The sequence below is a fragment of the Siphateles boraxobius genome, unplaced genomic scaffold (assembly GCF_051911475.1).
Source record: "Siphateles boraxobius isolate OS27281-9 unplaced genomic scaffold, OSU_SipBor_1 65, whole genome shotgun sequence".
Lineage (NCBI taxonomy): Eukaryota > Metazoa > Chordata > Actinopteri > Cypriniformes > Leuciscidae > Siphateles > Siphateles boraxobius.
In genome coordinates, this window is record NW_027509192.1 from 4,637,623 (window position 1) to 4,663,162 (window position 25,540).

At 36.3% G+C, this 25,540-nt stretch overlaps 1 long non-coding RNA gene across 1 annotated transcript; it reads right to left on the reverse strand.

Moving 5' to 3' along the window:
* Window positions 1–19,830: 19,830 nt before the first annotated feature.
* On the reverse strand, window positions 19,831–25,008 carry LOC143720412 (uncharacterized). The gene is made up of 3 exons (XR_013196550.1): window positions 24,602–25,008; window positions 21,693–21,835; window positions 19,831–20,238 (listed from the first exon to the last, which is right to left on the reverse strand). It is a non-coding gene; the product is annotated as an uncharacterized LOC143720412 (long non-coding RNA).
* Between the last annotated feature and the right edge of the window lie 532 nt (window positions 25,009–25,540).

The following is a 25,540-nucleotide window of genomic DNA, read 5'->3' on the forward strand; positions in this document are numbered from 1 at the left end:
CGTTTTGGTGCGGTCTCTTTAAATGCAAATGAGACACTTCATACCCCGCCCCCTCTCCAGCTCGCAGAGGTGACACTAGGTTCAAATCTACCCCGTTCGGCCATTTTTGTAGTTTGATTAGAGATATACGATTATCTAGCGGCACAGAAACTTTTTATTCACACGTTAACAAAATGTCAACAACTGAAGACTTGTCAATCAAGCCTTACATGTTCGAGCCAGAGCCGGACCCGGAGCGAGTTGAAAATTGAGACGACGAACCTGCAGAACAACGTCTTCAGATGGATGTATCGCAATGGTATGCTACTGTATTCACAAATGTTGGTTTGTGACTTGTTGGTTTAGCCCTCTAAATAAAGTGAAAGTTTATCTTGTTAAAACAAGCACACTAACAAGACAAATGACTACGGCCCAATCTTACCACTAAAAATATTGATAATATGGTACGTTTAGAAAAGCATTCGAAAATACAGCAGCTAAATGACCATTGTCATGATGAAACTCAACAACATTAATACTGCAGACGTGTACTTAAAAAATAAAAAATAAAGACAAAGGTACTGCTAAACCATGACCACCGTGTGTTTTGAGAAAGTAAAGTACTTTATTTTTATTAACGTTATTTACAGCTTACCGAAGTGCTCTGTTCGTCGTCTCCAAAGATAGAAAGAATTGACCCCTCAATCAGACGAAGTCTGTCGGCAAATCCTTCTATATACTGGCGGAGGTTGCAGAAGCAGGTGTCCTTGAAGTGCTTTGCGCACAAAAAAAATGACTTTACCCAGAGATGTGGGTACATTTCATTGATAAATAAAACGCAACCAGGCACTTCGAAGAGGTTACTACATCCAACAACCGAACATTTGTACCTACCCTCTCGTAACTTCTGCATCCTTGAGCTTGGACTACAAAATCACAGCGAGAAATAAAAATGGCGCATTGCTCGAAGTGTTGGGCCGGGAGTCAATGTCCTTATTTGGCAGTTCCGCTGCAAATAGTGTGACGTAATAGTTAAAAAAAACGTCATAGATAACAGAAAAATCGGAACAGGTTGAAAAATATGTCGTTAAAGATATCAACGAAGTACCTGAAGAGACTAATTTCAACTTTTCTGTACTTATAAAACACTTCAAATATACATCAAAATGCATTTACGGGCTAAAAAAGTGGATTTAGCATGATATGTCCCCTTTAATATCTGCTTTATTATGATGGTCCTCCAAAAGACATTCTACTGACTATCAGTAACTTTGCAAGTACATGTCAACTTATTATAACCTTAACCCAACCAGTCTACTAATAGTTTACTAACACTCTAATGAGAGTTAGTTGACATGTTGGTGCAATGTTACTCATAGCCTCTAGAATGTGTTAAAAGGACCATCAAAATAAAGTGAAACCAACGCATCTTATAATTCCAGAAACGGGGCCTGAGTCATAACCACAATAACAAAGTCAAACATGTCGATTTCAAATGGTAATGGATAGCTCACCCCAAAAAAATGAAAATTCTGTTATTCACCGTCATGGTTCTTTTCTCTGAATCTATCAACTGATTTTGTCCATATAAAGAAATGCATTGAGGTGCAAAACAACACTGAACTAGAGGTCTGCACTCCCGCGGGAAATTTTTAAAGGTCATTGCGGGAGCGGGCGGGATGATGAGGTGCACTTGCGGGTGCGGGCGGGAGGGATGATACGCTGCACTCCCGCAAATTAAATATGAGTATAAAGTAAAATATATAAATGATTAAAGTAGCGTACATAATTTGTAGTTGTGAGGGAGATTCTGATTGGCAGCAATAAAAACGTTTTAAGCAGCCTAAACTTGTGAATGTTGTCGGGTAGGGCGGGGCCTAATCTCACGCACACTTGTTTAGAGACAATTCCTTTCCCGCTGCTCCGAGTTCGAATTCGAAAGCTAGTTCAAGTTCAAAATAGACAGCATGGACGAGGAACAGAGCGCCTCTAGTGCTTCAGATAAAGTACTGTTGTGAATATTATGCTGTTCGTAATATGGGACCAATAAATATGTTACCAAGTATTGGTAAGGAATTTTGTGTGCACGCATTTTTTTCCCCAAGACCTTTCGTCAGACAGAAAGTGCGGGCGGGAGCGGGACATTATATCACAGATGCGGGCGGGAGCGGTACTAAAAATGACAAATCTTTGCGGGAGCGGGCGGGAGCGGGACTGAACACTGCGGGAGCGGGCGGGAGCGGGTCTGAAAATTGTGTCCCACGCAGACCTCTTCACTGAACCTCACTGAGATAATTTTCTAAATATCTTCTTTTGTGTTCTGCAGAAGAATGAAAGTCATATGAAATGAATGACAAAGGCTTAAGTAAACGATGAGACATTTTCATTTTTGGTTGAACTATTCCTTTAATGTACTCTCCAATAGCCACTTGCACAAATGTCCCCTGTCTGTCGCTTTAACACTGATCAGTATTGTATGTTTGAGAGATCCCTTTCCTGGCAGGTTCAGATTTGCCACATTTAAAAGTCTTAAATGAAACACACATGAATGCGAGCCAAAGCAAAGCCTGCCACCTGCCAAGGACGCGTGTTCAGGATCCTGGACCAATGGATTTTTGGCATTGTGATGCAACAACTGAAGTGTTCAGAACTTTTGTCAGTCGAAAACGAGCTGGCGGGCGACCAAATGGAATGCATGTCTTTCCAAAAGTCCCGCAAGATTGATTTTTTCATCATTCTTCTTATTTTGTCTTTTAATCACTCTTGCATTGATGTATAAGATTTAGTCAGCCATTTGTTTGTTTAGCAGAGAATTGTGGATTTTGTTATAGACTGTGCTAACAGATTTATCTTTGGGATTACATAAAATAGAGGCATTTTATCGTGTGTCAAGTCCACTCAGAGGATGAGTTGTGCTTAGTGTGGCTCAGGAGAGGACATAATCCAAACTCCCTAATTTCCCAGCATTTTCACATAGAAATCCACTTATCTGTCGTGCATTAGCCCTCACTGCGGCAACAGTTTCTTAGCAACGGTCATGCCTAGTCTGGTAAGGGTAATCAGAAGTGCCAAGGTGTGAATATACAGTAGATATTGTCTAGAACAGCATTTCTAAGTTAAGATACATGGTTTATTTAGTTTTGTATATTATGTGCAGGAAAGCACTGCTGCAATAGTTATTCAGGCGAGATAAAGCTCGGAGATGTAATGAAAACGCTAGTTCGTTGCAGAACTGCATTATCAAATCTTGATCAAAGTAAAAAATAAAAAAAATAGGCCTACAGGGACAATATTACATTCGTTGAAAAGATTTTTTTGGAAACTTTTTGTAATATAACTAGGAAAAAGCATTAGATTGGTTGTTGCAAACCTGTGAACAATGATGCTGACAAAGATACGATCACATGTTTTTTTTCCTCTGTAGAGGACATTATATTTTATTCATTTTATTTAAGACAATATAAGCCACATTTTAAGTCTGGATGTTGTGCAAAGAGAACATTCTGTGCTTTTTAGAGATACCAAATGTTTGGAGGTTCCACCATGACAATTCCCTCTCCTTGGACTGTAAATATGACTGACATTGACTGAATGACTAAATTCCGCACAGACTAATAGGGGTGTACCGATAACGTCATGTCAAATTCTATACATATCCTGATACTGAACTCACGATACGATATTATTACGCTACTCCAAGACATATGATAAAAGGTTAACAAAAAATGTGTGGTTGATTAAAATTCTCAATTTGATATTACATTGTGGGTGTAAATGAATAAGTACTTAGTGCTGATAACCCAATGCACAAGACAATGGTGACACCAGAATAAAAATATTCATGATTCTGAAGCTGAAAATACTGAATTATTTTAGACGAATATGCTTGCACTCTGTCACTGACTATATATTTCAAATAATGGTTTCCTGGTAACATAAGACATTTGTCATTATCAAGAACCACGAATATTCATTCCCCCATTGCATTATTATACATCATATTCAACATTATATATAGTAGTTTAATGTAGTACTGACACTAAAACTCTGAAAACTTGAATTTAATTTCTCACACAGTAATTTTTATTTTTTATTTTAACTATACAAAATATATATTATCACTATCCATGATACATATTGTTGCATTTTTGTCGAAAATTAACATTGGAAGACAACTTTAGTGCGGTTTAAAATCTGAATATGACTTTCTGTTATGAGACGTGCATCAGTTTCATACATGACCACTGTAAAGGACAACAGGACATCTGGCATTTTTAGGGAGACATAATAAATGAATAGGGAATTCTATGAAATATGAGATATTATGAAACTGTTGCCAAGTTACTCTCACTATTATATTACTGTTGCACAAAGAAGACATTATTATGCAAATTAGAGACAATGAATAGAAACACTGTAAATAATGATAACACCCATTTTTGGCCATGTTTACACACATATTGTGTACAGTAAAATAGTAAATAAAATCATGTTCTAATGTCTTTCATATCATAGTTAATAATCTTTATGCATAGTTTGTTCAGGTTGAAGTTTCCCGGCGCTTTTGAAGTCCTGAACACCCTGATTTACATTAAATGCTTATTAAATGCAGGTATACTAGTATGCATACAAAATGCCAAATATAAACATTTTCTAAACATCATTTACTAACATTATTCTCATATCCGTTTTACAGTGGACAAGTTATACAAAGAAAAGCCTGGAACCAAAAAAACAATTAATGGTATACTGAATATAAAAATGTAATATAAAAAAAGATTGTTTTGGTTACATTGTCTAATTAACTGAGACCTGATGGCATACCATAAATTATTATATAAAAAAAAAATCTGATTCCCCCACACACTTTCTTTCTTATACTCCGTCCAAACAATGTACTGATGTAAAAAAAAAAAAGAAGGAAAAAATATTACAAAGCTTTTTTTTTTTTTTCTGATGGGTCTCATTAAGGTATATATACACTCACCAAAAGGATTTTTAGGAACACCTGTTCAATTTCTCATTAATGCAATCATCTAATCAACCAATCACCTGGCAGTTGCTTCAATGCATTTAGGGGTGTGGCCCTGGTCAAGACAATCTCCTGAACTCCAAACTGGATGTCAGAATGGGAAAGAAAGGTGGTTTAAGCAATTTTGAGCGTGGCATGGTTGTTGGTGCCAGACGGGCCGGTCTGGGTATTTCACAATCTGCTCAGTTACTGGGATTTTCACGCACAACCATTTCTAGGGTTTACAAAGAATGGTGTGAAAAGGGAAAAACATCCAGTATGCGGCAGTCCTGTGGGCGAAAATGCCTTGTTGATGCTAGAGGTCAGAGGAGAATGGGCCGACTGATTCAAGCTGATAGAAGAGCAACTTTGACTGAAATAACCACTCGTTACAACCGAGGTATGCAGCAAAGCATTTGTGAAGCCACAACACGCACAACCTAGAGGCGGATGGGCTACAACCGCAGAAGGGCCCAACGGGTACCACTCATCTCCACTACAAATAGGAAAAAGAGGCTACAATTTGCAAGAGCTCACCAAAATTGGACAGTTGAAGACTGGAAAAATGTTGCCTGGTCTGATGAGTCTCGATTTCTGTTGAGACATTCAGATGGTAGAGTCAGAATTTGGCGTAAACAGAATGAGAACATGGATCCATCATGCCTTGTTACCACTGTGCAGGCTGGTGGTGTAATGGTGTGGGGGATGTTTTCTTGGCACAATTTAGGCCCCTTAGTGTCAATTGGGCATCGTTTAAATGCCACGGCCTACCTGAGTATTGTTTCTGACCATGTCCATCCCTTTATGGCCACCATGTACCCATCCTCTGATGGCTACTTCCAGCAGGATAATGCACCATGTCACAAAGCCCGAATCATTTCAAATTGGTTTCTTGAACATGACAATGAGTTCACTGTACTAAAATGGCCCCCTAGTCACCAGATCTCAACCCAATAGAGCATCTTTGGGATGTGGTGGAACGGGAGCTTCGTGCCCTGGATGTGCATCCCACAAATCTCCATCAACTGCAAGATTGTTTCATGTAACTTAGTTCTTCTCCCTCGCTGTGTTATGGCTTTGAAAAGCCTACAGAGAAAAAAAGCCTATTGTGTGTAGTAAATGGTGTCCGGGGCCGGCCCAAGGCATAAGCGAACTAAGCGGCTGCTTTGGGCCCCTTGGTTCGCTCGATTTTTTCGAGTCGAAAAATCGCAAAAAAATTTTTTAGATGACTTAAACAAGTGACATAAATGAATGAATTAATATGAATGAATGAATGAATGAATGAATGAATGAATGAATAATTAAAGACAAGAAAATTCTGATTTCATGATCAATATACCTGCCTACAACGGCTGCTGGGTCTGCCAGCGTTTAAGTCATGCGCATAATCTAGACACCTCGCGCGTGCATAGACAATTCGTGCGCAACTGTGCATAGTCACGGTAATGTTAAGCCATGTCACAAAAAGGACGTATCCCTCTGGTGCCGAAAATAGAAAGACAAAAATGACAGAGGAGGAGACAAAAAGAGCAAGATAAAAGTATGTTTGCATGATTATTTACGGTGTGTTCTGTGCAACAATTGACCCATTCCTATCTACGGCAAGCCCCGAGGGGAAAAATACATTGCATACACACATATACACATATACAACGAGCGCCAGTACATCATTACCGGTATTATAGTAACAGGCTTTGTTGGATTCTGTCATGTACAATCCAACAAAGTCTGTTACAATGATAATCAAAAAAAAGAAAAAAAGATTTCGAGGACAGTTACACTGTATTGAGACAGTTGAGAAATAATAATATTTTTACAGTTTTCAAGAATAATTGCCATTGTTGAACCCTTGCTCTTATTATGTTTCTGATTTCTCAGTTTTGTCAAGTTTCAGAGAGTTAGTAAAAGAGTAAAGTAAAAGTTAAAACTTTTTTATTCAAGTAGGCTATCTATTTTTTATTAAGTATTTATTTTGTATTAATAAGACATAACCTCACTGTATTAATTTATAATGTATCATTATGCGTGGTATTTGTGTCAATAATCGTCAAGCACAGGTGACTCTGCGTAGTGGGAGGGGGCCCCAAAATCAAATTCTGCTTAGGGCCCCCAAAAGGCTCGGGCCGGCTCTGATGGTGTCTAGGGGATGAGGAGGCATGCACGCTGTTACAATCATGCCATTTTTGCTGTGCGCACCTTTGGGCTCATGCGGATGCGTCGAGTTTAAACAAGGCTTTTCGGTTTAACCAGCTCAGCCACAGTAACAGCTCATATTTAGCCAGCTAAACTTTTACTACCCTGTTAGAAAAAATATATAGTTGCATAGTTTTATGTGGTTCTTCTCCCTCGCTGTATTAGGGGTTTGCTATGTGGGGGTAAATGTGCTGGTTACGTTTGTGAGACAATCAGCTATTATACTATTATTATATTATATATTAAGACCCTTGATCCTCACCTGACTATGGCTTTGTAAGCTTTATCCATGATGTGGTTTATAATGGACTGTGGTACAGAAACAGTGACAATGTTATACACTCTTGGCTAACTCTGGCTATTCTCTGCTGTCTCAGTCGACAATATGTTTGTCCCGTTTTATCCACCGTAGCTTCTTCGAAAGGGAGAGGTGAGCAGTGGGCTGAGCCATTAGTGTAACTCGCAGCCGAACCGCTAGATGTGGCTAAAAATCACACACTGCACCTTTAAGGCAGTTCTGAAGGCGAAAGGGGGTCAACACAGTATTAATATGGTGTTCCTAATAATCCTTTAGGTGACTGTATATATATATATATATATATATATATATATATATATATATATATATGTATATATACCCCCGTGAGACCCATAAGAAAAAAAGCTTTGTAATATTTTTTTTCTATATATATATATAATTTCAGGAATTCTAATTAGCTATATAAATCTACAAAAATAATCTCCAGATCAAATCTGCAATGACCTATAGTTCTATAGATTATAATCTTTTATTACATATCGACAAACTGGTTTCAGAAAAGTGCTGTTGTGTTTTTTTTACCAAAAATAAAACCAAATGTGGCTTTTAACCTAAAACTGTACCTTAATCATGAATTTTGTCAAATAATTTGTATCAGTTTTTGTCGAATCGGTTTTAATTCATTCAGTTATTCTAATTCCTCTTTTAAAGTTTGACTTTAAAAACACTTATATAGATGTATGTGCTTGAGAGAGTGTGTGCCTGAAGGCAACACATTACAATTTACTTTACTCCGTGCCCTCCAATCAGACGTGGCGGTGGGCTTGCGGTGGACTTGCGGTGGGCTTGCGGTGCCACCTGCTGCAGAAGTGTCTCGGCGTAGTAAGTAATTAAACCCTGTCTCTGCGTGATAGCCCCGTCTCTGTTCAGCACCAAGCAGTCTCAGTCTCTACATCTGTTCAACTCTCCCTCCCTCCAACCTCTCAATGTGGGCGGGATGTATAGTACGGTAATCCCGTAGGTTACACGGGGCCACTCGGAATTCCAGCTGGGCTGAGAGCATCTGAGTCCTGTGTCCTCCACTGACTGGTGCGTACCTGTCACGGGCGTACACAGGTGGCCCCTGTGGGTTCCAGGGAGGGCCAAGGGTGAGAGGTTATTTAAACAGCAGATGGTCTTGCTGGCCACCTTGGGACTGTGCCGTGGTTGAACACCAGTGGCATTCAAAATCCCTTTCTCTCAGTTTCCATTTGCATTTCAATCTGGAAAATCAGGACTGGCAAAAAATGTGCTTGCATAACCCTTTACCAACACCCTCACATGTTCAATATTTCATTTTTAATAAGCTTATCCCCCCATGTCAGGACTGTTAGCTGCTTGCCATAATGAACGTAAAACATACACATTTTAGGGGTACATACACATTTTAGGGGTCAGTGACACAACATAATTTTCATTTTAAAAACTGAACCTGGTAAATGTATGCTTATTTTAATGTCCTGCCACACAACTAGAGAGATTTAATTCACAATATGCGTCTTTTTCCTTTTTTCTTTCTTTTTTCTCATTCAATTTACAAAATAGGTTTGAGCGTTCCGGCAAGCCGCCACATCAATTATCTGCAGAGAGAGAAATAATGATTTCTATTTGGTTGTGCATTTGAGTGTGTACAGAACACTGTTTTTCCTCTTCAGAGAATATTCCTTTCACCAGGTTTCTTTTTTTTTTTTTACTTTTATGGTATCTGCACCTACTTAGCTGAAAACAGGTGAACTATCGGGAACATTTGACTCCACGAGCAGCAGAACGAAATTACTTTCTGTCATTCTCAAATACAGAGGCGCTCAATTGAATGTTAAAAGATTAAAATGCAATTAATTTGCTCTCAAATTAATAAGCGGTTGATCCGAGTCAGATATTTTTTTTAATGCCAGGTGGGACTTTTTGATGTACAGAAACATTAATGCGTTATCTCATTATCATTTGAGTGAAGATTTTAAAGACAGATTGTTAATTGAGGTGCGGAATGCTGCATGAACATGCAAATCATTTTTAAATTAAATGAATGTTATGAGTTCAACACAAGCTAAGCTTGATCAACAGCATCCATGGCATCCCATCCATTACAACTGAAAATAATTTAACCTTATCCCTCAGTTTGTAAAAACAAGCAAAAGTTGTGTTCACTGTAACACACAAAAGAAGTCTATGGAGCAAAGCATTGGGTTACACTTTATTTAACACTTTATTTGACAATGTCATTGTTACATATGTTACATGTAGTTACCATAGTAATAACTATAAATTATGCATAATTACATGCAACTAACCCTAAACCAAACCAAACCCTAATCCTAACCCTATAGTAATTAGATGTAGTTACTTAATATTACTCATTACTTAAATGTATAATTACAGTGTAACAACGACACCTTACAATAAAATGTAACCCTTTATGTTAAGGTTCCATTGTTACAGTGTAATTATACAATTAAGTCCTGAGTAATACCAATTAACAACATGTACGTATTATAGGGTTAGTATTAAAAGTAGGGTTTGGTTTAGTCAAAGAGTATAGAAGTAACGAGAGGCGAAACTCCATTGCAGTTTTGGTAACAATCGCTAGATGCGCAGCTGTCGTGCTGACGCCATTTTGGACTGAACCAATGCTTTTACCATTAGCACAACTGTACAGCATTATGTCTGGAAATAATTGGAAACAAAGAAAACAGTGTTCTGCCATCAACTGCAAAAACTACCAGTGTACAACCAATCAACTAGTATTTCATAGATTCCCCAAAGATCCAGCGAGGTAAAGTAGAAAAGGTTTTTATTAACGTTAAAGTGAGCAGCGCACGTACGTCTCCATACGTAAATAGAAGCATGGAGGTGTACAACAGTGAGTGCAGGGATGTTGTGTGTGACAAGGAAAAGTGCAAAAACACTCTTTTATACATGGTGAAACTATTCAATAGAGTCAGAATCCATCATATATTACGGACCCAAAATCGACAACTCTCACAGCCCAAAACAGAAGCGCTACAGAATTTTATTTTAAAGCTAAGTCATCTGTAAATCTGTACATAAACTCTCTCTTTCTGTATCAAATGTAACATGTGTTGTACAAAGTTTTTATCAGTCAAGATGAATTAAATTATAATAAAACTAGAGACTAAAACATATAGAACAGCTAATATACTTATCATTGCCATTCTATTTGTAGTAAACGTGTGCACTTTACTTGAACAGTGTTTTATTTGTTGTGTGTAATGCAGCCAGAAATTATGTGATCTACTTACCATCACCAATTTTATTACTGTTCATTTTGTGTTGACCTTCTGTTACTATTTAATATTCTCTCTTGACTAATGTTTTGTCCCTTTCACCTACTCACTGTTCATTGTGTTTTGGCTTTTTCAATGAATGTGTTAATCATTTCATGATGAACATGGGCTGTTGTTACTGGTGTTGTAAAATTGTGCAGTATGAAAACGGGAGTTATCCCTAAAAGTTATTGGGGTAAATAAATAGCATATTTGACAGCTTCATGCTCTATTACGAAATTGTTTAATAAACCGATCCATAAGCATTATTTTGTTGTACATTATTCAACACCTCGTTTTAGTTTATACTATAGGGATATTGAAAACTAGAAACTACTATTTAGTTCCCTTAACCGCTTTTGAATTGGAACCGGTATTGTTCAATTCTATGACAGCTGTGTTGCGTTCAGTCCAAGATGGCGGAGCTGCAGCTCTGCGCATGGGCGCGTTTGTTATACTGGAACGTTCTATTGAGTTTCGCCTCTTGTTACTTCTATACTCTTTGGTTTAGTGTTAGTTTCTTATTAATATTAACTATAATTTACTGTAACAAAGACACTAAGATAAAGTGTAACACTGCACTGGATTGATTAATATAAAACATACAGTCACGAGACCTTCACATTTAAAAACATAAAAATAAGGTTATTCAATCACTTAACAACAATGTCTGTGCAAAGTTCCTTTCAAATATATCTAGTAAACTTCACTTGCGATCATAAAAAATGTTGAAACTTTAACATGATATCCTAAACACTACCAGAAGCGCCTGTTTACATTGGAATTACATCAGTAACACACAATTCATCCACCAACAGTAGTCTCGCTGTTAAAGTATGATTTAAACAACTTAACTGATCAAATTACTCTTTTTTGCTTTTAAAACCTTGATTGTCTTGCCTTATTGAAGTGCATTACTGTAAGCATGCTGCCTCAAATGCTGTTGATAGAGATTAACTGGTATTGAACCTGGAACATCCCTTTAATGCCATTATAACACTGCTGTAGTCATTAAACACTTTGAACTGTGCAGCCTGCTTACACATGAATACAACAGTGCTAAACAATAAATCAACAGTACTGAGCCATAGTACGTGCTTTACATCATGACCATCCTTTCATCCTTTCATCCTTTCAAGTACCATTGCTTTAATCTACAGTTTGGAATCATTCTAGTCCGTTTACAAAGTTAGTCTAGGGTTCTTGTTCCAAAAATAGACGTAATTTAGTTTTGCATGACTATTTGCACCTTCTTTTTTGTTATTGTTAAAAATATTAACTCTTGCTCTGCCATTGACGGAATTTTCCGGACTTCAATGTTTTCACTGTCACGGTAGGGGGCGCTGTTGCGCATCTTCTGAAAGAGTACTGAATCTCCTGATCAAAACACAGATGAAAAAGTAGCAGAAACAACCGATAGAAACATTGCGTATGCACAATGTGATCATCAAATATTAAACAGCATAATATGGCATCAGACTGAAATAAAATAAAGTAAAGCTAAATAAAAATATTAAAAACCCAAAGAACTATTAAAATACTAAAACTTGAAATGAAAACTGAAAATATAAAAATAAAAGCTAATTGAAAATATGAATACATACTATAATGGTATAAATAATAATAATAAAGAACACTCTTTCCATAATGTTATTGTAAGACTAACCAAATTAAACTGACATAATTCACACTGTCATTCATTAAAAAAAATGTAAAAAACAATCCATTTTATGCATGTATTTTCCTTAAAATATTAATAGATTTATGCTTGAAAAGTGGAATAAGAAAAACACACTCAATTTAAGACATTCTCTGAAGAAGAAAAAAAAGCTACATTTTTAAATTACTGGGGAAAAGTACTTGGAAAAAGTAATTGAACTCTTGAATTAAAAAAATGTGAGAAAAATCCTCATTTCCAATTAAACCATGCCTTATGCTGTTTGCTAAATGCACCACATGTACAAACTTTCCCAAAGATCCCAAACTTCAAATCCTGGCATATTAATGTCGCTCAAACCCCTCAAGCACCATATTTTTCTAATTTATTCAAAAGTACCTATAATCCTCCTGTAATGCATAAAGGTTCTGTTGGGAATTTTAGAAGCAGCATTCATTGCCGCAGCCCCGAACAGATTGTTGGCAACACTGATAACATCCACGATGGGATGTCCAATCCAAGAGTATACACGCCCATATGCCGGCCTTCTCTCTCCGGTGGGATGGCAGTGATAGACGGTGCTCCACCTCAGTCTTTCTCTGCTACTGAAAAGTAAAAAGTGAAAATGGCTACCTCATCTATTAAACACAAGTATGGCAGGTTGGGAGAGAGATGAGGGAGAGGAACAGAGAGAAAGCAAGACAGTTGAGAAGAGAGAGGCTGGGGGAAGTGAGAGATAGAAATGTAGAAGAGGCCATGAAAAAAAGATATATTGAGAGGTGGGGAGAGAAATTTCAGTGTGAATGGAGGCAGGTTGGCCAGTCTGTGACAGTGGTGATGGATGATGTGTGGAGTATGGCCTTTTCAAACTAAAGGTACAGGACTACTCTCTCCGAAGCTACTGGTCTAAATCATCCAGCACTTCCTGTAACTTTCACCTGCACACACACTCGTGTGTGTGTGTGTGTGTGTGTGTGTGTGTGTGTGTGTGTGTGTGTGTGTGTGTGTGTGTGTGTGTGTGTGTGTGTGTGTGTGTGTGTGTGTGTGTGTGTGCGTGCATATGTTTAGCCAATAACACATAAAGAATGAATTGTGGCCAATGATAGTGTCACTTATTTGCACACGCTGTTATTTTTAGCAGTCAATCACTAAAGGAATTAATCTAAATCAGGCAAATACACCCCGAAATAAAGGCTATTTAAGAAAACATGGGAGGACAAAAGTCTATCAGTCTATTTCTGATTAGACGAATGTTCTTTTAATATTACATTGAAAAAGTGAGCTTAGAAAGCAGGAGGAAGTTTTCAGTCGAATAGGAGGAATTTGCTGCTTTTTTGCAGAGAGGTGCTCTTTCCTGTGAAAAGCTTACAGAACATTACAGCGCTATTGAGCCCAAGTGTGAGAAATCCTTGCTGAGGTGGCTTTTCTGAAGCATTAGAAGTAGCGCTGGTGCCTCATTTTGTGTCTAAAGGCTACAAATCTCCCTGTGTGAAATCTTTTGCAGGACGGTACATAAGTGCCAGGATTCCAAGCATCAAGCATGCTGTTACATAGGATTTTACATCTGGATACTGGACTATTTTATGTTTTGATATGTTTATGCGTGTGCGTCGTCGATGAGGGGCTGCCGCTTTTACATTCATTTTGTGTTTATTTAAGATTAAAGTGTTTGAACATTTGCCGATTCCCGCCTCCTTCTTCCCTGAATTACTAACTGCGTTAAAGACATCCCAAAACACCCAATAACAAAAACAAAACAAAAAACCTCATGGGTGCATTTCCCAAAAGCATCTTTAGCCAACTGTAGTTGGAAGTTCCGTCATTATCAGCATAGCTCAACAAGTCGGTGATTCCTGAAACCATAATTCTAACGAACATTCGCAAGCAGCATTGCAAAGTCGTGTGGTTGGAACGACAGTTTTCAACCTGTGGTTAGAAGCATCATTTCTTGTTTGCATGATATGTGGACTCAGTAAATCCTTATATTGAGCCAAATAAACAAGCTAACATCCAGTACAGTCTATATCTTTTATTTAGAATACAAATATGTATTTAAAATACAAATGTCATTTACATGTTTTAGTTTGTCAAGAGATGTAAAGCGCCGTTTTTGAAGACTGCGCATGTGCGAACGTGCTCTAGTACGTAAGATCGAGCCAATGATTGAATCGGGAAATACAGCAAAATAACTGAGAAAAAGTAGAAATAGTCCTCAGATGCCATGTCCATAATGCAAAACACCTAGCATTAATTATGGTATCGAGAAACAGTCGTGATTAGCTAGTTTATTTCTTCAACGTTAAGCAGCGAGTTACATCGTATTACGGGATTTTTTTAAAATGTTTTACCTGTGTCAGAAAGCAACCACCTTGCAATTATCCAGAACACCCTGGCAATCTTTTTTCTTTTTTTTTTCTTTTTTTACTCTCAGAACACATTAGCAACTGCATAGTAACACCCTGACAAATACCAGCCCATTCTCATCTAACTGACGCTGTTGACCATGCTTCAACATCCAACGCACAAGGCACCCTTTAGCGTCAATATGAGACGCTAACCCTACCCCAGACCTAAACCTACCCATTACGGAAGCGCCATGTAACTGACGCTAAAAACGGAAGCGTCATCTAACTGACGCTAAAGGCGATAGATGACGCGCGAGGATAAGCGTCATCTACCTGACGCTAAAGGGTGCCATGCGCGTCGGATTTGGAAGCATGGTCAAAAGTGTGAATAAAATGACGCCTTGGGATGAGAATGCGTTGCAAATACCCAAAACAATCTAGCAGCCATTTTCTTCAGAAAATATAAAAAGCTAGTTAATCTTTGCCTGTCACATATTTTGTCTTAATCTTTTTGAAAATAGATAAATACATACTAGCATGTTCACGGCCATGAATGTGATGTGTGGTGTTTGTGTGTACTTTGTGAGGCTAGCGAGCTTATCAACATTCCAGTGTGACCGGGGTTTAACAGGGTGTGAACGTCTATGTAATTGGCATGCCTCGCTGATGTGTAATTGTGCTTGTCAAGGAGATTGACATTTATTAAATTTAGCTTACACTCCAACCGTTCTTCTTTACTTGGGGAACTCAAGAGTGGCAGGCCGAAGACGAGCGAATAACCAAAGCTCCAGCATAACACTTACCAGATTTTTTTTTTTTTTTTTACTAAAATTTGAATTTAAAATTAATATTTATAAACCAACTCAAAACCAAACAACATATATTTACATACTAGGTTTTTTCCCTCTAATGGGAGTGTTTATCAGTGACTAACAGGAATTAATGAGACACAATGTACAATTCAATGGACACCATTTGTTTCAATCGGAAAGACTTTTTTTTTCCGAATACAGTCAGATTTTAGGTGTCCACGTGTAACAAACGTCCACTGAAGGAAAGTTGCAATAAGAACCCATGTGCACTTTATTTAACATAAACGTGAATAAAATACAAAATAAACAAAGACCTGACTTGAATCTTGACTTGTAATATGAAATAAACATGAATAAAAAAAAAATAAACTCAACAATAGAGATTACACACACAAAGCTAAAAAAAAAAAAAGGTCCCACTTTATATTAAGTGGCTTTAAGTACTATGTACTTACATTGAAATTAATAATTTGATACAATGGACTTATTGTGTACATACATGTTTTTACATTGTACTTATATTTTGAAAATACCTGCATGTATTTACAGCTGTAATAAATTATGTAATTGCATTTGTAATTACACTGTTGACCCTTCCCTTACACCTTAATCCACCCTTAAAGCTACCCATACCAACACACCTGACCCTTACCTTACCCGTATCACACCTCAATGGCAGCAAAAGTGTTTTACAATACAACACGTACACAATAAGTGCATTGTACTTATTTTTCAATGTAAGTAAAAAGTACTTAAAGCCACTTAATATAAAGTGGCACCAAAAGAACAATGGAAACATGAGGGCTATATATACACAAGGACTAATGACTAAGGAACACCTGTGAATAATCAATGAACCAATGAGAACATATGACACATGACTAGTCCCCCAATAAGAACATGACACATGGACAAGGGGAACACTTTAGATAGTTAAATCTATGTACGCTCCACACTCCAAATCAGTAGGTGCTGGAAATGCACCTTTTAAGTTGGTTTGACAAACCGCCATTAAACTGGAAGAAGAAGAAGAAGAAGAAGAAGAAGAAGAAGAAGATATGAGGAGCAAGGGAAGCACATGACAAACTGAAAGAATGACTTAAGGCAAAATTACAAAATAAGACATCAAAAATATAAACATGAAACAAAACCCAAAGCAACGTGACACAATGTAAGCACAGCTAATATTTGTTGAAACTCTTTTAACCGATTTTGTTTGCAAGATTCACTCTGCTGCAAAATCATAAGTTGCATTACATTACATCTTTCATCTTATCAGGGAAATTTTGCAGTCAATGGTTCATGAATGCTCTGCAAAATTACTTTTGAATCAACAACTATCCCATATTATATTTGTCATCTTAATGCCTTTTATTTATGGTGCATTTAACTTATAATTGCAACAGCTTGATGAGAAAATTGCTAAATGTGTAAAACAAATAACTGCAATAGCAAAAAAATTTGATTATACTTACTCATACCAATAACAGTGGGAGCTAGAGGAAAAATATAAATTATGCATCTTGTGAATAGTATTGAGCATGAAGAGAGACAGATTATCTCTCTAGCAGTTATTTCCAGAACTTTGCAAAGGGAGTTGAGAAGAAATATGAGAAAAAAAAGGAATGATCTCAGATTATAATGAAAAACAGACACAGAAAGAGAGAATCACACCATAAACCGTCAAACTTGTTTTTTTATTCAAGTATGCCATTAGGGCATCTTATACTGTATCTACGTTTATAGATTTGTTTGGTGACCTCATTACATTTGGTTATATCTGGAGATTCTTTTTTTTAAAGGAAAAGTTCACCTCAAAATTAAAACTGTCATTATTTATACCCTAATGTTGTCCCATTTTTTACATTTCTGTAGATTCTTCACACAGCTCTTCTCTATGAAGGCCTATTTCCACCCCTCGGAGTAAAAAAAAAAAGGAGAATGTGAGATAAACTTTAAAATAAGAAATACATTCACATATTCAAGATATAAAGTAGTCTCATGGCAAGATATTGCAGTTGTGAGATATAAAGTCACATTGTGAGATATGAAGTCACTATTATGAGAAAAAAAGTCAGTTATGAGAAAAAAGTCACAAGCCAGAAAGCTTTCAGTTGTGTGCACCACTTTTTTGATGGCACTTTTGAGATATAAGGTAACATTGTCAGATATAAAGTTGCTATTATGATATATAAAGTCACATTGTGAGATATAAAGTCTCGGTTATCAGAAAAATTCACAAGCCAGAAATTGATAAATAACGCTTTCAATTTTGGTTTCTTCTTCAGTTTCAGAGGACTTGGAATATATAGTGCACCACTTTTTTTCTAATTGAAGCTCGACAGTCATGATAACTATACACTGTCCTTATACATGAGAGAATTGAGAATATTTCGAAAAAAAAAATCATTTTTTTGTTGCACAGAATAAAATAACAACATACAGGTTTGGAATGACACGAGAGTTAGTAAATAATGTCAGGATATCCATTTTTGCGTAAACCATCCCCTTAAGATTCTCTAGTGTAATTGAATAACACCCTGATAATGAATAACTCCACTAGCTACACACTGAACATAAAGTAACCCAAGGCCACCATCTCATCATGCCAGAGTCTGGGCTATGTTCAAGAGCTGCAAATCAATGAGAAGCCTGAACACACACAAAGGTGATGCGCCTGAGCTCGCGCTGCATTATGCATGAGTCACCTGAGGAATCCATTCACTATTTTGTCTCATTGCAGCATGAATAAGCATGACGCCGATACAACAGACAAATAACATTTCATTCATTATGCAAACACCTGGGGATGTCGCTGCTGATTCTGCGCCTCTCTCAAAGGAGCGCCGGTGACTCGAGTTCCCGTTCGGCTGTGTTTTGTCAAAGTTGCTGATGAACTTTAATGGATCCGGAGCAGGATCCCTGGGGTATTCTGCACTCATTGTGTTGTTGTTTGCTCTACCTGCTCAATTAAATATGCAGTGGTTGCCAACTTTAACAGTGGAAAATAAGGGACATTCTCTATTTGTTATACGCCACGTGTGCCATTTGAGATTTAAGTCAACCAGGGGACTATATATGTATATATATATATAAATATTCAAATTTAGAGTACAAATATGTGAGCATTTAGTTCTGAAAAAGGACTTCTAAAGTATACTGACCACATTGAAAATGAAAACACAATGCTACATTTATGCCTGCAGCTATAAAAAGATAGTGGTTGATTAAAATAAGTGGTAAAATTCCTTTGAAATGCAATCAGTTTTAATTTGGCACACTGACATGTGACTTCATTTGCATCTGTAACGATAAATGGTTTTTAATGTCGTACTAAAGCGTCACACACCACTGCACATAAATTTAGCTTTTACCTAGGCAAATTATAACACTTGACAATTTGACTACATATTTCAAATTGATGCCTTTATGTGCTTTGCATTTTAGACTGTTTAATTACCATAGCAACAAACCCAGGGGGAAAATATGCATCAATGAAATGCACAAAAAAAAAAAAGCATTTTAGACTATTTAATTATCATAGCAACAAACCCCGGGGGGAAATATGCATCAATGAAATGCACAAAAAAAAAAAAGCATTTTAGACTATTTAATTATCATAGCAACAAACCCCGGGGGGAAATATGCATCAATGAAATGCACAAAAAAAACAAAAAAAATTGGCTGATTGTATTCATATTTCAAAATTTACATTTCATTTATGATGAACAGTACAACCAAAAATGCAAAATGGGTCAATACTATTTTTGAACGTAATTCTCTTATTTTCAGCAACACTGCATTTATTTGATCAGAAATACAGTAATATTGTGAAATATTATTACAATTTAAAATAAATGTTTTCTATTTGTATATAATTTAAAATGTAATTTATTCCTGTGATGTAAAGCTGAATTGTCAGCATTATTACTCCAGTCTTCAGTGTCATATGATCCTTCAGAAATCATTCTAATATGCTGATTTTATGCTCAAGAAATATTTCTTATAATTATCAATGTTGAAAACTCTTTAATATTTTTGTGGAAACTGATACATTTTTTTCAGGAATCTTTGATTTATGAATATTTATTTGAAATAGAAATCAATATTGCCACTTTTGATTAATTTTGTCCTTGCTGAAAAGAAAAAAAAAATATCTTACTTTCCAAAAACGTTTTAATGGTAGTGTAAAATATAAATAGACACATATATTTAAGAATTCATAAAGATTCTTAATCTTCAAAAGCTGTGCATGTGTAAAGACTACTAAAGTTTAGATGCAGTCAGCATGTTTATATTGTATGTATGTTTCCATATACAAACGTACAAACGTTACATGTGTACTGCATATAGTTCAAAATTGCTAATGAGATTGCAATTAAACAATCAAATTGCAATTATCAATGCTGATGCATTTTGATGGAAAAATAGCACTAAAATATTGGCACAAAACACTTTTCATTTAGTCATGGTTGGCAATCCTTGGTGGAAGTGTAGTTAGTTCTCTCAATGGGTTTGGGAGGAATTTTGCAGAAAATAGCTTCTTGCTCCAAAGCCAAACACCGTTCTTCGCTTTTTTTTGTTTCGTGCGCCGAATCCCAGACTTTGAGGTAGAAAACACATCTGCTGCTTTTGGACCTCAACTGCGCTTTTGTGAAACTATACGTAGGGGAAAAAACAAAGAAAAGTGTAAGAGAGTGTTAGAGAGACAGAGCGAGAGAAATAATTTAAACAAATAAATAAAACACAGCTGAAAATATAGGGCAATGAATATTCATGCCCTTGTGTGCTCTGACAAGCAAACTAAAATGGCTTTTCCGTGTCTGCAGACATGCACCCTGTTCCTTTTGTCTGCTAACAGTATTTGCCCGATTGCGTTTTCCGTTTGTGAATGGTTGTTTGCTAAGAGCCTGGCACCCATTTAAAGACACTGCTTAATCCTCCATCATGAAGAAGAGAAAAAAAGCGAAACAATGAGCACGGTAATGTGGTACTGGGTATATCAGCCGTTCGCTCTCAATAGATCTTCTACATGGGATGTTTGTCTGCTGTAATCTTCTGGATTTGTTTCAAAAGTAGAAACTAAACGTGCTTCGCTTGAAGTTGTACATCGTAAAAGGCAACATGCTGTGCCGCAGACACCGGAATAAAGCTCTTCATTTGAAGAAAAGAAAAATGACACGAGTTGTTTTATTTTCAAGGATATCTCCGATTCCCTGTGTCACGCGTTAAGAAATAATTGATCAAGGAGCTGCGGAATACAGCACATGTTGGTCTGTTTCCATTTCGTGTGTTCATGGCTGCCTTTTGGAAGCTATATGTTGTAATAAAAAAACATCATTCTTAGGTTTCACAGACAAGACGTAAACCTTGTCTCAAACTAGAATGCATGTTTGAGCTGTTTTAACTGAAAGCAACTTGCACTGGTATATCTTAAAATATGTCAGTGCCATTGTTTGGTCTTTAAGATACCCGTCAGTCACGTCTTTTTCTAAGGCACGTTTATAAAAGCTAATGACCTAATTGAATTAAGACTTAATCCTGGCTATGGATGATTACACAGCGGCTAATTTTCACATTCATTTTTAGTCAAAAGTGCAATTACACAAATGTGTCAAAAGTTTGATTGAGTTTGAGTTAGATTTTTGTTAGTAATGTCAGGTTACCCATTGTGATAATTTACCTTATATAGTGTGACAACATGCACCGCAATTTACACTACCAGCTTTAAAAATAAACAACCACCTTGTCAAGAATCTTTGACAACCTCTTACAAATAATTCTACATTTATTTAAAATGCAGGGCTGTCAAAACAATTAATCACATCTAACATAATATGGATATATATACACACATCACAATTAATCGATTTACCAGCACCAAAAATATTATATATATATATATATATATATATATATATATATATATATATATATATATATAGACACATATATTATATAAATAAACTTTTATATTATATGCGATTAATCACGATTAATCAATTTGTAATCAATATTTATGTACATATGATACAATAATTGTGTCTAATCAAGTGTAAACAGTGTCTCTATTGTTGTTGTTGTTGTTCTTTTAAAATTAACTCAAATCTTACCTGTTCCTTTTTAGATGTGTTCCAACTATAAGTTTCTATAGCCGTGCCCTTGACTTTCACATCTCGGTTGTGTTTTACCTCAAAGCAGTATCCTCATCCTCTTGGGCATCCACGCAGGCTTTCAACAGAAATTCTGCATTTCTCTATAGGTGAACAGATCAAAGGAAAAAGAGATGAGAAAAGGTGAGAGAAAGCGCAAGAGTGAGAAAATTAATTTCACGTACAACCGTAAATAAAGTTTGTGTTCTCTTTGTTTGCACGATTGTGCCTTCCTTTTCTTGGAAACTCAAAGATTTATTTAACACCCAATCCATGTTTAGTCACCTTGAATCATCAAAAACAAATGCATTGTATACAAAAAAATACATTTTCTTCCCCTTTACAACTTTAGTGTTTCACATCCGGATGAATATTTAACATCTAGAGTAATACCAGCTCCCTAACAATGTATAAAAACATCTGGAAGAGACAATGGCGTATTAAAATCATTAGAGCAAGAGCATAGTGGAAAAGAAATCATCAAATCCATTTTGCCCACTCAGGCAGCAAGATGGGACTAGAGCGCCCATATCCTTATGAAAGTAAATGATTTCTTCCATCTCCCCTTCAAGGTTATCAGAACTGAACACAGGCCCCAGTCCTCTACAGGGCTTCTGTTTTCAGGGCATTGTGTGGAGGAAATGAAAGAGATACTATCAGCCTCGAACGCTCATAACGCTTCTGTCAGCCGTCCAGCGTGGCTCCAGTTCTCTTATGAATCATTTAGACTTATGTCCCCAAACATGTAAACAAAGCCTTGGCTGAAACAGCAAATTTTTGAAGCGTTTAGCGTAGCTGGGTCTCTGTGGTGGATAACCATTTGCAATTGTGTTAGGCCAATTGAACTTTCAATGATAAGTGAGGAAGGAACTACAGTAAAAGGGATGTTATCTTTGAATACATTTGTGGTTCATGTCTGACAGTCGTCAAGTCTAAAGTTTGCTTTGTGTATTTTTTATTTATTTTTTTGCTGCTAAATTTCCATAAAATTCCAATATTTGAAGCTGTCTGAATCATTTGCACTATTTTTTTCGGGGGTCCACTAGGTTAGCAACACTTATAGTAGGGCCATTGCTTTGTCAAAGAAGATAAAAAACACTCAACCACAGATTTCACAATTGTCTACGAGAAACCATTTATACATAACAACATTAATAAATAAATATATATATATATTTTTTTTTTTTTTTTTTTTTTAAACAACATTATAAAATACACCAATATAAAACAAAATGAGTCTAAAGTACCCCTAAATACGTTAAATACAGATTTTTACAATCGCTATGACAATTTGTTCAATACTTTTAACAAATTTCCTAAACTCTTAATGCACCAACACACCTACAACACACAATTGGCAAAACAGGTAATTTCATGCTCAAAATCACACATTGTAAACTAAACTCCAACACTGATTTTCAAAATACAATAATACACTATCAACAATACACTATGTCTACCAAAACACTGCAAATATGTCTCAAAATCAAATAATTTTTCAAAACACTAACATATGTTCTCGTCAAACAGGAAGATTTAGTCAACCATAGCACAATGTCATAAAAACACTAACATCAGATGGAATTACAAAAACTGCATTATTTTATATGTATCGGGTATGCCCTTATACAACAGACAGTATATTGTATTGATCATAGATTGTGTTTTGCACTGCAGTTTCTTTTGAACCCTCTCTACATTTTTGTTTTGTTGGGTTTAGGTTTTTTGCTGCAGAAATTCAATTAAAAAAAAGACCGATCTCAGAGTGCTTTATAGAATGTACGGTTACTGTAATGAAAAAACGAAGACAGAGACAGAATTGCTGCAATAAAGAAAATAAATAAAAATAAATTTATATATTTAAATAATTCAATCAGTTGTTTCTCAGTAATAATACAGGGGATATATTTGTGTTTCAATTCACAATATACCGTAAACAGCTATTTACCTTGACTTTAGCCTGGGTTAGGTTTAGAACATGGTGTTATCTGTTTTGACATACAGTGTTAAAGCATTGGTAAATTTGCCAGTAAAAATCCATTGTTTTGGTCTTGTTTGAGCTTGTGTGTAAAAGAAGTTCAAGCATTTTAAATTTGTGTTAATTGTATGCATGTTGTGTTAAAGCAACAAGAAATGTGTTAATAGTATAGCTTACACAGATGGATGTAATGCTAACTGTGTTAAGAGTTTAGGAAATTTGTTAAAAGTATTGAAAAAATTGTCATAGCGATTGTAAACAAACTGTAATAAACTAATACATAAACTACCATTCAAAAGTATATATTTTTACTTTTTTTTAGTAAGTGAAACCTATTCAGCAAGGATATTTTAAATTGCTAAAAAGTTATTTTCATTTATATATATATATATATATATATATATATATATATGAATATATTAATATATAATGCTGTATGTCAAATGAAAAATAAAAACTATAATTAAAAGTATTTATTTATATTTCATTATATTTTTATACACAGCATATAGTATATTCTCATCCAAACACAATGCAACCAATCGAGGATCATCACATATTGCTGATTGCATCAGTTTCAACAACAAGCATGTAAGTCCGGTACGCGAGTGAAGAAACAGATGGCTGGATCGCAAGGGCCAGGAACAGTTGGACCTAATTAACCCTTCTTTCATAGGAGGCAATGATGTCAGAGGAGTGATGTCACCAGAGATTGAGAGCTCAAAAGCAGAGCAGGCCAGGTGGAGGATAACTGTAATGAGGTGTGTGTGTGTGTGTGTGTGTGTGTGTGTGTGTGTGTGTGTGCGTGCGTGCGTGCGTGCGTGCGTGCGTGCGTGCGTGTGTGTTAAGAAAGAAAGAGTGAGCTCTCAGACGGCCACACCAACTCACAGACCTTTCGTCTTGAAAGATGAAATGGCAAAGCCGAGGTCAATGTAGCTGTCAAAACGACAAAAGCGTTCAGCTTGAGGTTCAACGTACCGCAGGCCATCGGTGGTTCATCTCAGGCTTCTCTGTGAAAAACAGGAAAAAAAAGAGTACAAAGTTCAAACAGAACTAGAAAAATATGAGGAATGACCACCTATAGTGTCTTTTCCTTACAGAAGACCACTTGAGCCATGCATGATAAAATGGGATGTTATACAACAGAATGAAGGAAGCGTCAAACCAGACCATCCTTTTGTAACGTGATGGATGGCTGATCACTGTTGTTCCCGCACTAGAGACTCAAGCAGCTGCAGGAAACACCTTCTGACGCTTAAAACTCATTACCGCACCATTATAAAGATCCACCTCAACACCTGCAAACAGGTGCGGTTCTACAATCCACTAAGAGAGTATATTATCTGCTCGGCTGGGGAAAAAAACACAAAGGAAAAAAATGTCACACTGGTTTGTCCATCAACAAGATGTGATCCGCTGAGGTAAAAATATTTCAAAGTGATAGCGGAAACCCAGGAGCATGAGGTCTTTCAATACGAGTAAGTCCAACAGGGTCCCTTTGAAGCTTTTTATACATAATCGAGGTATTAGCCAAAGCAGTCGATTTCCCATGATGCACTGCGGTCTTGATTCATTTCTAATTCTTGGTATTGCTTTGTGTATGTCACAGCTTCTGGCTTTTTTTTTTCCCTTGTTCGTATTATTTTTTATAATGTTTTTGACACTGTTTTGTTACTTACCATTGATGAGAACCTGTTTTGATGGCTTAAGGATTGAATAGAATAGAAAAAGATTAATAAACTGAATAGATAAAGCTCATCATGGACTCTTGTCTTGCCACGGTATATTTTCTGATACTTGGAAAAAAAACATTAAATCACAACATTAACCT